The sequence below is a fragment of the Geotrypetes seraphini genome, chromosome 5 (genome assembly GCF_902459505.1).
Source record: "Geotrypetes seraphini chromosome 5, aGeoSer1.1, whole genome shotgun sequence".
Taxonomy (NCBI): domain Eukaryota; kingdom Metazoa; phylum Chordata; class Amphibia; order Gymnophiona; family Dermophiidae; genus Geotrypetes; species Geotrypetes seraphini.
Window position 1 is genome coordinate 57817172 of NC_047088.1, and position 13347 is coordinate 57830518.

A 13347-nucleotide genomic window follows, 5' to 3' on the forward strand; every position below is an offset into this window, starting at 1 on the left:
AACTAGAACTCTTCAGCTTAGAGAGGAGACAGCACAGAGGCAATATGATAAAGGTCTATAAAATACTGAGTAGACTGGAAAAGGTAGATGTGAATCGCTTGTTTACTCTTTCCAAAAATACTAGGACTAGGAGGCATGCGATGAAGCTACTAAGTAGTAGATTTAAAACAAAACAGAGAAAATATTTTTTCACACAATGTGTAATTAAACTCTGAAATTTGTTGTTGGAGAATGTGGTGAAATCAGTCAGCATAGCAGGGTTTAAAAAAAGATTTGGATAAATTCCTAAAAGAGAAGTCCAAAGTCCATTATTGAGATGGCTTGGGGAAATCCACAGCTTATTCTTCAGATAAGCATCACAAAATCTGTTTTATTGCTTGGGATATGGCTAGATACTTGGGACCTGGGTTGACCACTGTTTTAGACAGGATACTGGGTTTGATGAACCTTTGGTCTATCCAAGTATGGCAATTCTAATGTTCTTATATTCTCATGATGTTGGGTTGTTGTTGTTTTTCAGATGTATTAAATTAGAAGGTTTAATTCAAAAGAACATGTTCCATTGCACTTGAGAGCTTTATTTCCATGTCAATTCTTCACCTGGTTTCAAATCCCTCTTGAATAACAAGCTTTTGTTTCTAAATGCAGTCAGCTTTTCATTGTTCTTTTTGTCCCAGTATCAACCTATTACAAATCCAAGTGGGACCAACACATTTGTCAAATGCTCATGTACCACACCGATTATATTCACCATGGTGTACTGGACCAGGTACCATCTCAGGCCGGCTCTGGCACCCTTTCATGGATCTGCTGCTGGCGTTTGATTCTCAGCTCTATATCGCTATCCTCTCACAAGTCTGCCATTTCCCCTCATGTTCTCATGTTTTGAGGTAGTTAAACTAAGCTAACTGCTATGAATGTTGACTGATTTGCTGTGATGCTGAACCTCTTTATATAGGTTTTCAGAGAATGGCATAGCAGCCTTCCTTTTGACTGGAGCCTACCCAGTCAGAATGGGTAATTCCTCTGCACTTCTGTCTGGCCATGATCTCACAGATTCTTCCTTGTGAACGGGTCCATCCTCTGCTCTCTCCTCTCATCCTCTACCCGACCACAATTTGGTGGGTTTCTTTTCCTCCTCCTTCACAGGTTTACTGAGGATTAGGCCAAAGTAGCATTTCTCCTCCAAGGGTGAGAATCTGTCTCAAAGAAGAAAAAATCTCAGAGACTAATAACTCTATCCTCCCAGGGCTCACCAACCAATGAGTCCTCAATTTGTACAGAGGTTCCAAACCCCACCCAAGGTCTGGTGGAGGTCTTGGTCCACTTCCCTCCTAGGCCCCCTTGTTGGGTCCCAAAAGGGCCTTTCCCCTTCAAGTCTCAGAGTCTCAGTACTAGAAAGGGAGGGGGGGGGGTCCTGGAGAGCTGTAGTGGGCTAAACTCTAAAAAATATCAAATGAATAACAACTTTTTAGAATCCTGAAAAAAATTCAGACAGTTGGCAATCCTAGCTTCCTGAATTGTGAGCACAATTGACAGGGACCCCCCTAAACTTTGAGACATCCTGAAAAAGTGCCCAGGGATGGAATACAGAAGGGTGAAACATCAAGGGAGTAAAAGGTATGAGGGCAACAAAAAGTATACAGGGGTGAAATGTGGAGGGGCAAACATCTTGGGAGCAAGCATTCCAGGGGCAAACATACTCGGAGCAAAACTTCCAGATCCCCACTACCCTCCCCCTCCACTGTCAGTAATGCAATTAAGAACATAAGAATAGCCTTACTGGATCGGACCAATGGTCTGTCTAGCCCAGTACCCCATCTTCACAGAGGCCAATCCAAGTCACAAGTACCAGGCAAAAGCCCAAATAGTAGCAACATTCAATGCCACCGATGCAGATGAACATTTTAATGTAAAAATAAAAAAATATTTTTCCATCAATTTTTCTTTTTAAATGGTGCAAGTGTGGCAAAACTATTCCTTTGATCAGATCTAAAATCCATAGTTCCTTGGCAAACAAATGTGTACTTTTAGTGCATACAGCATTGCTTATTAATTTTATTTATTCAATTTTCTATACCATTCTCAAAGGGGAGCTCAGAGTGGTTTACATGAATTTATACAGGTACTCAAACATTTTTCTTTGTCTGTCCCAGCAGGCTCACAATAATGTACCTGGGATAATGGAGGGATTAAGTGACTTGCTCAAGATCACAAGGAGAAGCATGGGTTTGAGTCCACAACCCCAGGGTGCTAACCACTGCACCACACTCTCCCAGTTACATATAAGGATCCTTTTTCTCTGAGCTACAGGTTTCAAGTCTGATTTAAATTTATGTCAAGAAGTGTACTCATTTCCAGAATGACTCTTTTAACAAATCCGTTTTTTTTAGAACAAGCATATCAAGCTAACTTGACAGATGCTGGGAAATTATTTTGGTTATAGAATACAAACTAACAGAAAGAATAAAAATACAGTAGTACTATTAAATGGTTGCCTGGGTTTTTATGGCGTTAAGCCCAATTTCTAGATATCAATTGAAAACAGTGTTTTGAATATGAAAATGATAAATTCATGAATTGCAGGATGTGAGTTATCCAATTAAGCTTCTAAAATACCCTTAGCTACCATAACTCATGATGTTCTCAGAGACAATCCACAACCACAGAAGCCCTGCCAACTAATTTGCAATATAATTTGCCTTCTGTTTCCTGTCTTAACCTACAGGAGTTTTCTCATGTATTATTATAACTAAAAGAAGGACCTCTATTAGCTTGGTGATAAGTGTGAATAAATGATTTTACTACAGCAGAAACTAAATTAAACCCAGAATGGTAAAAAAAAAAAATGCTTGTGATCTATGTCCCTGCTATAAGTACAGAATAGCAGATGTGAGTAATGTGAAGGCCAAATTCAAATAGAATTGAAATGGGAATGAAGATACCCAGGTCAGAACATTCACAATTACTCCAATATTTTACAAAAGGCTTTGCCAAATATAGGACTCCTTTTGCGAAGGTGCATTAGGGCCTTAACGCGCGGAATAGCGTGCGCTAAAATGCTGCACGTGCTAGCCGCTACCGCCTATTCTTGAGCAGGCGGTAGCTTTTCGGGGGGGGGAAGTATAGAGGTTTTTGTAAAATACTATAATGATGCGCAATAGAGCATATGTATTTGCAGACAAATCAAGTGGGAACAGCAATTAAAAAAAAAAAAAAAAAGAACGTGGGAAAAAAGCATCCTGTTCTGTCCAAGTTTCAATGTCTGCAGCTTCTGACATTGATGCCCTCATTTAAGATAAAGATGACAAATTAAAATTGAGAAATAAATGATATTTTGTAAGATTAAAGATTAGAAAATGTTTTTGACTAATGAATGATATTAAAATTCATTGTAACTCACCATAAATGTCTGAGGTCTTTTCCATATTGTTTTATCAATATTTACAATTAATTGACTTGTATATTTAATTTATAATTTGCACTAGTCCTTTTTCATTTAGTTTTTGATATGTTTTATGCAGAGTATTCTCCCCTCCCCCCTTTTAAAAAAAAATAAATCTAAATACCCTCTGTGACTTACAGATGAACAAAACTCTCACTTTGTAGTGCAACATACTGACTTACTTGAAGGAAAGCTGGTAATTCAGATGGAGCAAAGAGATCACCAGAGTCAGAGAGACTGTAATGATGCAGCAGGGGAAAGAATAGGAAGTGTTTTCCTACTTTTTCATATTTTTCCGATGGAATGAAAAAAGTGGAAAAATCACAGGACTAACCCCCTTTTTTTTACTAAGGGCTGCTTTTACGAAGGTTGCGCTAAGGTTTTTAGCACACGCACAAATTTACCACACAGTAGCCAAAAATCTACCACTTCCTAAAAAGGAGGCGGTAGTGGCTAGTGCGCTCAGGAATTTAATGTGTGCTATTGTGCGCATTAAGGCCCTAGCGCACCTTTGTAAAAGGAGCCCTACGGTGCGCTAACCGATTAGTGCGCGCTAATCAAATTAGCACATGCTAAACGCTAACGCGTCCATAGACTAACATGCATGCGTTAAGTGTTTAGCGCGTGTTAAATCGATTAGCGCACACTAATCGGTTAGCGCACCTTAGTAAAAGAGGGCCTATGGGCCTGTTTTACAAAGCCACGCTAGCGGTTGCTGCGTGGTAATGGCTCCGAAGCCCATAGAGATTTAAAGGGCTTCGGGGCTGTTGCTGCGTGGCTTTGTAAAACAGGCTGTAACTGTGTAGCCTTTGAAGGGGAATGCCCCGACTTTGTTGGTTGGGCTGAGAAGTTTTCAGCAGCCCCTTGTAAAAATGGGCCCTAAGCCCTTCTTTAGTTTTTCTCTGTCTGTCTGTATTAATCTTTCCTTATTTTTCTATTTTGCCCTGCTATTAAATATTTTTTTTGTCTGAAGTAAATAGAATGTTGATTTTTTCCCCCCTTACTTGTATGTTTCTCTTTGTTGAAATCTGTTCTATTTTTCTTTAATAAGGTTTCAATAATAAAATTAAATGCATTCTGGTTTCCCATCCTAGCTGGCATTTTTCATTATTCCGCACAGACCAACTTGCGATTTATAGCCCTGTTTCCTTCCTCTCATCAACTTACCACCCCTTCTGTCTTTATGACTAGGCTTGTCACTACTCATCATTCCGCCTCACTCCCGGGTAACCTCCATTCTGAACCCTCTTACTTGAAATTTTGCTCTCTTCTAAAATCTCATCTTTTTACCCAAGCTTTCAGTTCAGGGGTATAGGTTTGCTGACTGGAGTGCAGGCTCCCGACCTTTTTGTTTTGTTGCTGGGTGTGTGTCCCCTTTCCTTTCAGGATTATACAATAGTTCTTTTATTTTCTTTTCAACATTATTGTGAATTGATTCAATGTTTTTTTATGAGGGAGCAGTATATAAGAAATCAATAAAAATAGACAATAACATAAAGCATATTCTCACAAGTACTAAGATAACAATCAAATGAATTTAATGGATAACCCAATCTGATTTTTGCTTGGTATTCTTTTCTTTCCTCTTACAGATTGGGTCTTGTATATTGCCTTTTTTGTAGTTTTACAACTGTACTTAAAGGGCTCCTTTTACAAAGCCGCACTAGGGCCTTAACGCGTGGAATAGTGCGCACTAGATTGCCGCTTGTGCTAGCCGCTACCACCTCCTTTTGAGCAGGAGGTAGATTTCCAGCTAGCATGCACTAATCCAGTGCATGCGATAAAACCGCTAGCGCGGCTTTATAAAAGGAGCCCAACGAGATTTGCAGACAGGTACTTCAAACATTTTACCTATTTGGGCTAGTGTGCTCCCAATCTAACATATCTGGGGTAGAGGAGGATAAAGTGACTTGCCCAGGGTCACAAGGAACAGTGTGGGGTTTGAACCCAGAGTCTCAGGGTACCGAGGCTATACAGCTCCAACCACTACACCAAACTTTCCTCCAACTGTTGAAGTATATACTAGAGGCCTACACGGAAATGGGGATAACAGGAATCCCATGGGTCCTGCTGGGATCCCCTCCCCCCAGGTCCACGGGGATCCCATGGGGATGGACACTGGTTGAATCTACTTTTGTTTGATGGATTCTTCTGCCCTGAAAGTTCCTCTTGTGCCTTCCGTGACTCATCCAATGAAATCTCACTGATCAAGGGGCGGGATTGAGAGGTCGCACTCACTAAATATCAGGCACGTGTGCATGGTAACTGGTGATTGGTGAGCTGACTTCTAGCCACGCCTCCTCCTGAGGCATCTTCTTGCTCTCAGTGGATTCCTTTTGGCTTGAGGTCGAGGAGTAGCCGCTGTTGGAGGAGCCATTGGAGCTATTAGAATAACAAGGCCAACATAAGCAGGAATTAAATCCTCTTGCAGGGAGAGAGTGTCAGTGTGTGCTGGGTAGTGCAGCGCTTCATGATAAATCTCATCCCTGCAGCTCCGCTCCACTCGACTATGTCTGCATCCTTGGTGGTGGCCGCTGAATTTCACAGTGTGAAATTCAGCAGCCACCACCAACGACTCGGACATAGTGGAGCGGAGCTGTAGGGATGAGATTTATCATTGCAGCGCTGGATCCTTCCATGCAAGAAAGAAGACTGAAGGGAGAGGCCCTGAATGTGGAGCTGTGGCTTGGGGGGAGTTAGGAGGATGGAACTTAAAGAAGGCCAAAAAGCAAGCGTAAAGATTAGAGACACGTGGCATTGAGGAGGGAAAGCAAGCAATGGTGATGGCACTTGGCTCTGTGTTCTTGGTGCAGGCATTTCCTACGGTGCAGGGACAGGACCTGAGACAAGAACAAGCAGGATTAGTAATATTGATATACTAGTTTACTTTGTGGTTAAAGTACATCATTAAGAGCATTATTTTTTATTTTGCTTTATATATTCATATGAGAGATGCCAGATTATAAGTGTGTGGTAGAAATTGCATGTAGCTGCTAGAGAAAATTTTTATTACAAAATTGTTTATATGGTGTGCACATTACAATATGGAGGGGAGGGAGGATTCCTCATGGGGACGGGCAGGGATGGGGAGAATTCTGGTGGGGATGGGCAGAATTTCTGTCCCTGCAACTCTCTAGTATACAGTATACTGTATATCATTTTTTCACCGGAGTAGCAATGAGGTCCTCATACGTTATATATATTATGATTCTTGTCATTCACATCACTTTCTCTTTTATTTAACTTATGGGAAATTGCTATGGACTCAGTATATTACAATGTGAGGGCAAGTTTAAAACACTCAGATGAGCTATTTCACTGGAAATATGAGCAAGTATGTCACAAACCTGATTTATTTTATAATAGCAGAAATACATAGTGTAGTCTGAGGAAAACAGAGTAAAAAGTATGATGCATCATTTAAATTAAAATAGCATAGTTTATTGAAAATGAACTTTAAGTAAACTGTTATTTCTCACACTACATAACCTTTAGCTCTTGAATCCGGAAATCCATAAGGGAACATGGCACATGAAGGGCAATTCCATAATTGGACACCTATATTTACATCTCACTTCCGTGCATAAATGTACAGAATACTGCCATTTCAAAGTTAAGTATACACTTGTTTATGTAGGCAATACCAAAGATATATTAAGTACTATTTTGTAAGGGTGCATGTAAGCGACATAGCATGTAACTGGAAGGCAGTGTTCATATGGATGGAGAATTGAAGGGGAATGGATGGCGCTACCACTTATGCAAGCAACTTACAGAATTTACTGGAGTTATCCAATACTCTGGCCAAATAGCTTCAAGAGAATCATCTATATAATATATCCCCTCTTTTACTAAGGTGCGCTAACCGATTAGCGCGCACTAATCGAATTAGCGTGCGCTAAACACTAATGCGACCATAGACTAACATGTATGCGTTAGCGTTTAGTGCACACTAAATTGATTAGCACACGCTAATTGGTTAGCGCACCTTAGTAAAAGAGGGCCATAGTCTTTTCAATAAAATGATAAAGTGGTTGAGAGGGATGATGGTGACCTTAATGACCCCCCAGGAAAGAGGCTTGGAAGTACTTGTCGACAAGTCAATGAAGCCGTCTGGCGAAAAGGGCGAACAGAATGCTAGGAATGATAAAGTAGGGGATCGCAAACAGATCGGAGAAGGTTATCATACCGCTATACCGGACCATGGTACACCCCCACCAGCATCCAGCACTGGTCGTCGTACATGAAGAAGGACATAGTATTACTCGAAAGGGTCCAGAGAAGAACAACTAAAATGGTTAAGGGGCTGGAGAAGTTGCTGTACAGTGAGAGATTAGAGAAACTGGGCCTCTTCTCCCTTGACAAGAGGAGGCTGAGAGGGGGACATGATTGAAACATTCAAGATAATGAAGGGAATAGACTTAGTAGATAAGGACAGGTTGTTTACCCTCTCCAAGGTAGAGAGAATGAGAGGGCACTCTCTAAAGTTGAAAGGGAATAGATTCCGTACAAATGTAAGGAATTTTTTCTTCACCCAGAGAATGGTAGAAAATTGGAACGCTCTTCCGGTAGCTGTCTGACCCAGCAGCGGCAATTCTTATGTTCTTATGGGAGAATGGTCTTGAGAAAGCGATTGTGAAACATGTCGGCCATGACTCCCTGTTAAGAGTCCACTGAGATAAGTGCATTTAAAATTTGTTTAAGCTTAAGATTTAAAAGTATTTAATAGAAAAATTAGAAATATTTAAATATTTAAAATATAGAAAAATAGTTATCAAGAAGGGTAGTAGGAAGCAAATCAACGACGAACTAACACGTAAAGCTCACAGCAATAAAATGATTGACCTGTGAAGTGGAGAGGCTGAGCTTCGGTGGATAAAAGCATTTTATTGAAAAGACTTACAGAATACTTGCCATTTTTTTCTTTTTTCTATTTTGTATATTTGCTGTTAGTGTTTAGGCAATTTTTTAAAAAAATTACTACTGTCACGTACAGCAGTGTTTCTCAACTCGGTCCCGGAGTACCTCCTTGCCAGTTAGGTTTTCAGGATATCCATAATGAATTTGCATAAACTTGATTTGCATACACTGCCTCCTTTATATGCTAATTTATTTCATGAATATTCATTGTGGATATCCTGAAAACCTGACTGGCAAGGGTATACCAGTTAGTGAGTGACATTGTAGCTTTGCATACTGGTTAGTGCCCAAGACACACCCCTCAAAAATAATAAAAAGAAAGATATTTAGCATGTGGTTAGTGCTAAAATTACCACATAATGCTGTAGTTCTTCCAACAGTAATCCATATTATGCTGCATTAGCTGCGTGCTAGCACCTAACACAGTTTAGCAAAGGACCCCTAAATTTACTCAGTTTCAAGAGAATTGCAGTTGAAAAGCCCGTCATTGATTGACCTGAAATCTAGACTGTAGGATGTAAACTTTGCTTCTTTTTATTTCCCTCCCAGTTCACTAAACTTCCATTTATTCAAATCCTTTCCTTCTAGGATTCTGAACCCCTAATATAACACCAGTTACAACTTAATGGGTAAGTTATGACAGGAGACACTTAGTCGGTCATGAGGTAACCTGCCAGGGTGCCCTATCTAGTTGGACAGATGTGTGACCTTAGCCCTAAGGGACAGTGACTACATGGCACACTTTTATGTAATACTTCAGAGGCTGTACTGTCAGCAATTTTTCTATCTGTGCACAGATCACCAGTCTTCACTCTCAGGTAAAGTAGTTTCCCTTTAATAATTGAAGCAGTTCTAATAGTAAATCCATGTCAGATGGCCAACATATGCAAAAGTAAACTTTCAAACATAAATTCCTCCTTTGATAAACCACAAGGCTGTGGCAAAATAGAACAGCCCTGGGGTTAATTAAAACATGGGCACAAGAAAACAAAAGGTTCACAAAAATTCCAGCAGTTCAATAGTTAATAGCCCACCTGAGACACTTGCTCATAGAAAAAAAGAAAAAAAATCTTTTTTAGGATAGGTACCTTTCAATCCGGCCTCAGAAACACACTTCTCTTTCCAACACTCTTCCTTGGTTTTTCAGGTTCTGGTTTAACTGGGCTGGTAAAGAGCCTCTATTACCAGGCAGTTGGGGGGGGGGGGAGGGAGCTTGTCCCTGTGGTGATTTCCTCACTCCCAAATACTGCAATACAACAGCGGTGCCAACAGTAAAGCTACATCCCCAAATCCACCAGACTGTGGTACATTCACATTTCTTAGCAATTCTAATTGTCCAGGAACAGCTTAGCCCCCCAAAAAAAGGGTTTCTAAAAAATAAATAAACACACTGGCTTCTGGCCTAGACAGAATATTACCACCTCAGCTCTAAACATTCAATCCCAGGTGCTCCACCCATGTAATTCAAACAGGAGTTCAACAAACTTTCCCCTGTGTAGCAGGGAAAGTAGGAAAAAAATCCTCTGCAGTAGCAAAAATGAAAGTTCAAACAGTCTGATCTGAAACTAGGCAATTCATAAGTCCATGCTCTCCTCTTCTGTGTAAAGCAGGGGTGCCCACACTTTTTGGGCTTGCGAGCTACTTTTAAAATGACCAAGTCAAAATGATCTACCAACAATAAAAAAATTTTAAAACCCCCACAAAGCACACTGAAAGGCAGAGAAAATGTTAATTATCATTCATATTCCGGGTTTTTTTCAAAGAGGTCAAGGCAGATGACTCTATGCAATGTCATCTCAATAACAACCATACAAAAATAGACAAATATAGCCCCTCCCTTTTTACTAAACCACATAGCAGTTTTTAGCGCAGGGAGTTGCGCTGAATGCCCCACGCTGCTCTCGACGCTCATAGGCTCCCTGCGCTAAAAACCGCTATTGTGGTTTAGTAAAAGGGAGCCATAGTGCAAAATATAGACAGCAGATATAAATTCTCAAAACATACACATTTTGATCACTAAATTGAAAATAAAATCATTTTTCCTACTTTAGTTTGATGATTTCATGAGTCTCTGGTTGCACTTTCTTCTTCTGACTTCTTCTCACTTCACTCTGGCTGCACTTCTTCTGACATCTTCTGATTTCAGCCCACTCCTTCTTTCAGCCTCCTATATGCTTTCTCTCTTCCATACCTCATTCTCTCCCCCAACTTTTTCTTTCTTTCTCCCTGCCTCCTGTTCTTTCTTTCTCTCTCTCTCTCCATGCCCACTTTATTTCTGTCTCCCTGCTTGCCCCCTTTGTTTCTTTCTCCCTGCCCTCCCCCAAGCCAATAGGTTTGCCGTCGCCACCGGGGAACAGGCCTCCAAGCCACCGCCCCCCAAGCTCTGCATGCAGAAGCCTTGCACTGACCAGCATTCTGCTCCCCTTCAATTCTGATGTCGGAGAGGAAGTTCCGGGCCAGCCAGGCAGCGATTGGCTGGCCCAGAAATTCCTCTCCAATGTAAGAATTGATGTCGGGGAGAGGAATGCTGGTCAGCGTTAGGCTTCTGCAGGCCCAAATCTCTGGATCCCCAGGGCCGAGGAAAAGAAAAGAAAAAAAGCCAGTCTTCCATGAGAGCCGTTCCAGTCTCTTTTTAGCAGAACACTCAACTTCACATTTTCAGGCTCAAGACGTCAGAGCAGCAGCAGCAGCAGCTCCGGCATTTTTGGGCAGAGCACCTCCTGCTTCCGACCGCCTTTCTCCAGTCTGGCTTGTCAATTCCACCAGGGGCAGCCGGCGCTCAGCTCTCAAGGGTTGTGACTTCCCTAGACCTCCCTCCCGCCTTCGCCCGAAGGAAGTGACTTCATCCCCCAGTCGGAAGACGCAGTCGGGCAGGAAGGGCGCAGCAAGAATGAGTGTGCGTGGGGAACCTTGGGGAGATTCCGGTGGGGAACCTTGGGGAGAGGAAGGCTGATCGGCCGGCCGATTGGAACGGCAACACGAGATCGACTGGTGTTGCCTTCCCGATCGACCGGTCGATCGCGATCGACGTGTTGGGCACCCCTGGTGTAAAGCTTTGGAGAAAAGACAGATTCCTACTCCATTTCTGGGTCCTGCTCCTGGCTTTTTTTTTTCTTCAAAACTTCTTCAGGAATATCTGCCTCAGACATTTCCCAGTCACTGGATGCAGGCTTCTATTCTGCTCTACCCTGTTCCTCATCCCTCTCAGCTGGGGAAAATGGCTCTATACTACCTTGCTCCCCCACTTTGAAAGCAACTGGCAGATTCTTAAAAGGAGCCTTTGCCTCTTAGCTGGGGGTTCTCTGTTGAGGCTTCCTAAAGATAGTATTACAACTTTTAGTGCTGAGCTGTTTTCTTCTGCCTTTCTGAAATGGCCAAACCTTACTACAGGGCTCAGGGGTAGGACCGGTAAACTGATTGTCATGTGACTCTGAGTTAGAGGGCTGCAGTGCAGGGTTCCTGCCAAACAGTGTTGTATTGTGCATGATCTCTGTATATATGCTGGAGAGTGTGTTGGGATTAGTTGTGGAGAGTTAGGAGTACATGGGAGAATGATTGAGTAGATGGGATTTACAATGAGTACGTAAGTTATGTGTTTGTGTATGAATGGGTAGAAGGTATCTATGAGGAGGTTCATCTCCACTCATTCCTCATTCCCTTCTGAATATCCTACTGTTTTTGTCATTTTCCCCTCTACTTTCCTTCACTTTGCTCCCTTCTTTCTTCCTGCCTATACCATTTTGCTGACTAGCAGTGCCCATGTTCACCAATAAGAGAGGCAAATGAATCGCACAACCCTCCTTATTTTTGGTTCCATTGCTCACCAAAATCTTGTCTTTAGCTGACCAGTCCTGACCTTCTTCACTGTGTCATTCAATGAGGCAGGAAAACAGCATGTAGCACTATGAGTTATACGTTGTCCTCCAGCACATTCTCAATGGGTAGCCTAATACTGACATACACAGTATAATAAAATGACATTGTATTGTGTGTGCTTAATATCATAGTTTTAATACAGTCAAAATCTATTTTTCTCTGGAGTGAATCAACCAATTAGAAAAAGAAGTCATCTCATTGGTCTTGTGTTAGCATTTTCTGACATTTGAATGATTCTTTTGTAACGAGCTGAGCATGCCTCATTAATCAAAACTCATAATAAATCACCCAAGCAGCACCATGTGGAATAAATGGTAAAGACCTAAACCTTTGGTATGATTTCTAGCACTGCAATTTAAAATAAATGACAAATCACCGAGTCGTTTTGAGAAAGAATTTAAATTCCATAAGGAGTAAATAATTACAGACAATATCCGTCATATGAACTGAAACAGGCTTTCTTACTTTCTATGTGGTGAATCACTAAACCCTCTTTCTTTTTTTTTTACTAAGCCGTGGTAGAATTTTCTACCATGGCCCGGAGCGCTAAATGCTCCAACGCTGCTATGATGCTCATAGGAATTCTATGAGCGTTGGATCAGCGTCGGAGCATTTAGGCCTAGATTCTCTAACCGGCACCAATTTTTTAGGTGCCAAAACTCAGGGCTCCTTTTATAAAGGTGCGCTAGCGTTTTTATCGCATGCATCGGATTAGCACGTGCTACCCGAAAAACTACCGACTGCTCAAGAGGAGGCGGTAGTGGCTAGTGCGTGCTATTCTGCGCGTTAAGGCCCTAACGCACATTTGTTAAAGGAGCCCTCGGTTAAAAACACCATTCAAACAACTTTTTAAACTCAGTTTCAAGGCACCTACTGGCACCTAAAAAAATTGGCGACAGAATTGCACGTACTTAGGTACATTAGTCTGCCTAATGCCACTATGGATGTGGCTAACACCAGAAATGGTATTAGGCAGCCTAAAAAGCCTACATAGGTGCGATTCACAGCAAAGATAGGCACCAGACATTTCTAGTATCTATCTTTCACAGAGGCACAATTCTTTATAGGGCACCGCTGCATGACTGAAACACAATCGGTGGCCACTG

At 41.7% G+C, this 13347-nt stretch overlaps 1 long non-coding RNA gene and 1 pseudogene across 2 annotated transcripts in view; one reads left to right on the forward strand and one right to left on the reverse strand.

Moving 5' to 3' along the window:
- The window catches only part of LOC117361475, a 176017-nt gene that overhangs the window by 484 nt on the left and 162186 nt on the right, over positions 1-13347 (forward strand). The gene's annotated exons all lie outside the window — the stretch shown is intronic.
- LOC117361474 lies at positions 578-754 on the reverse strand (annotated as a pseudogene).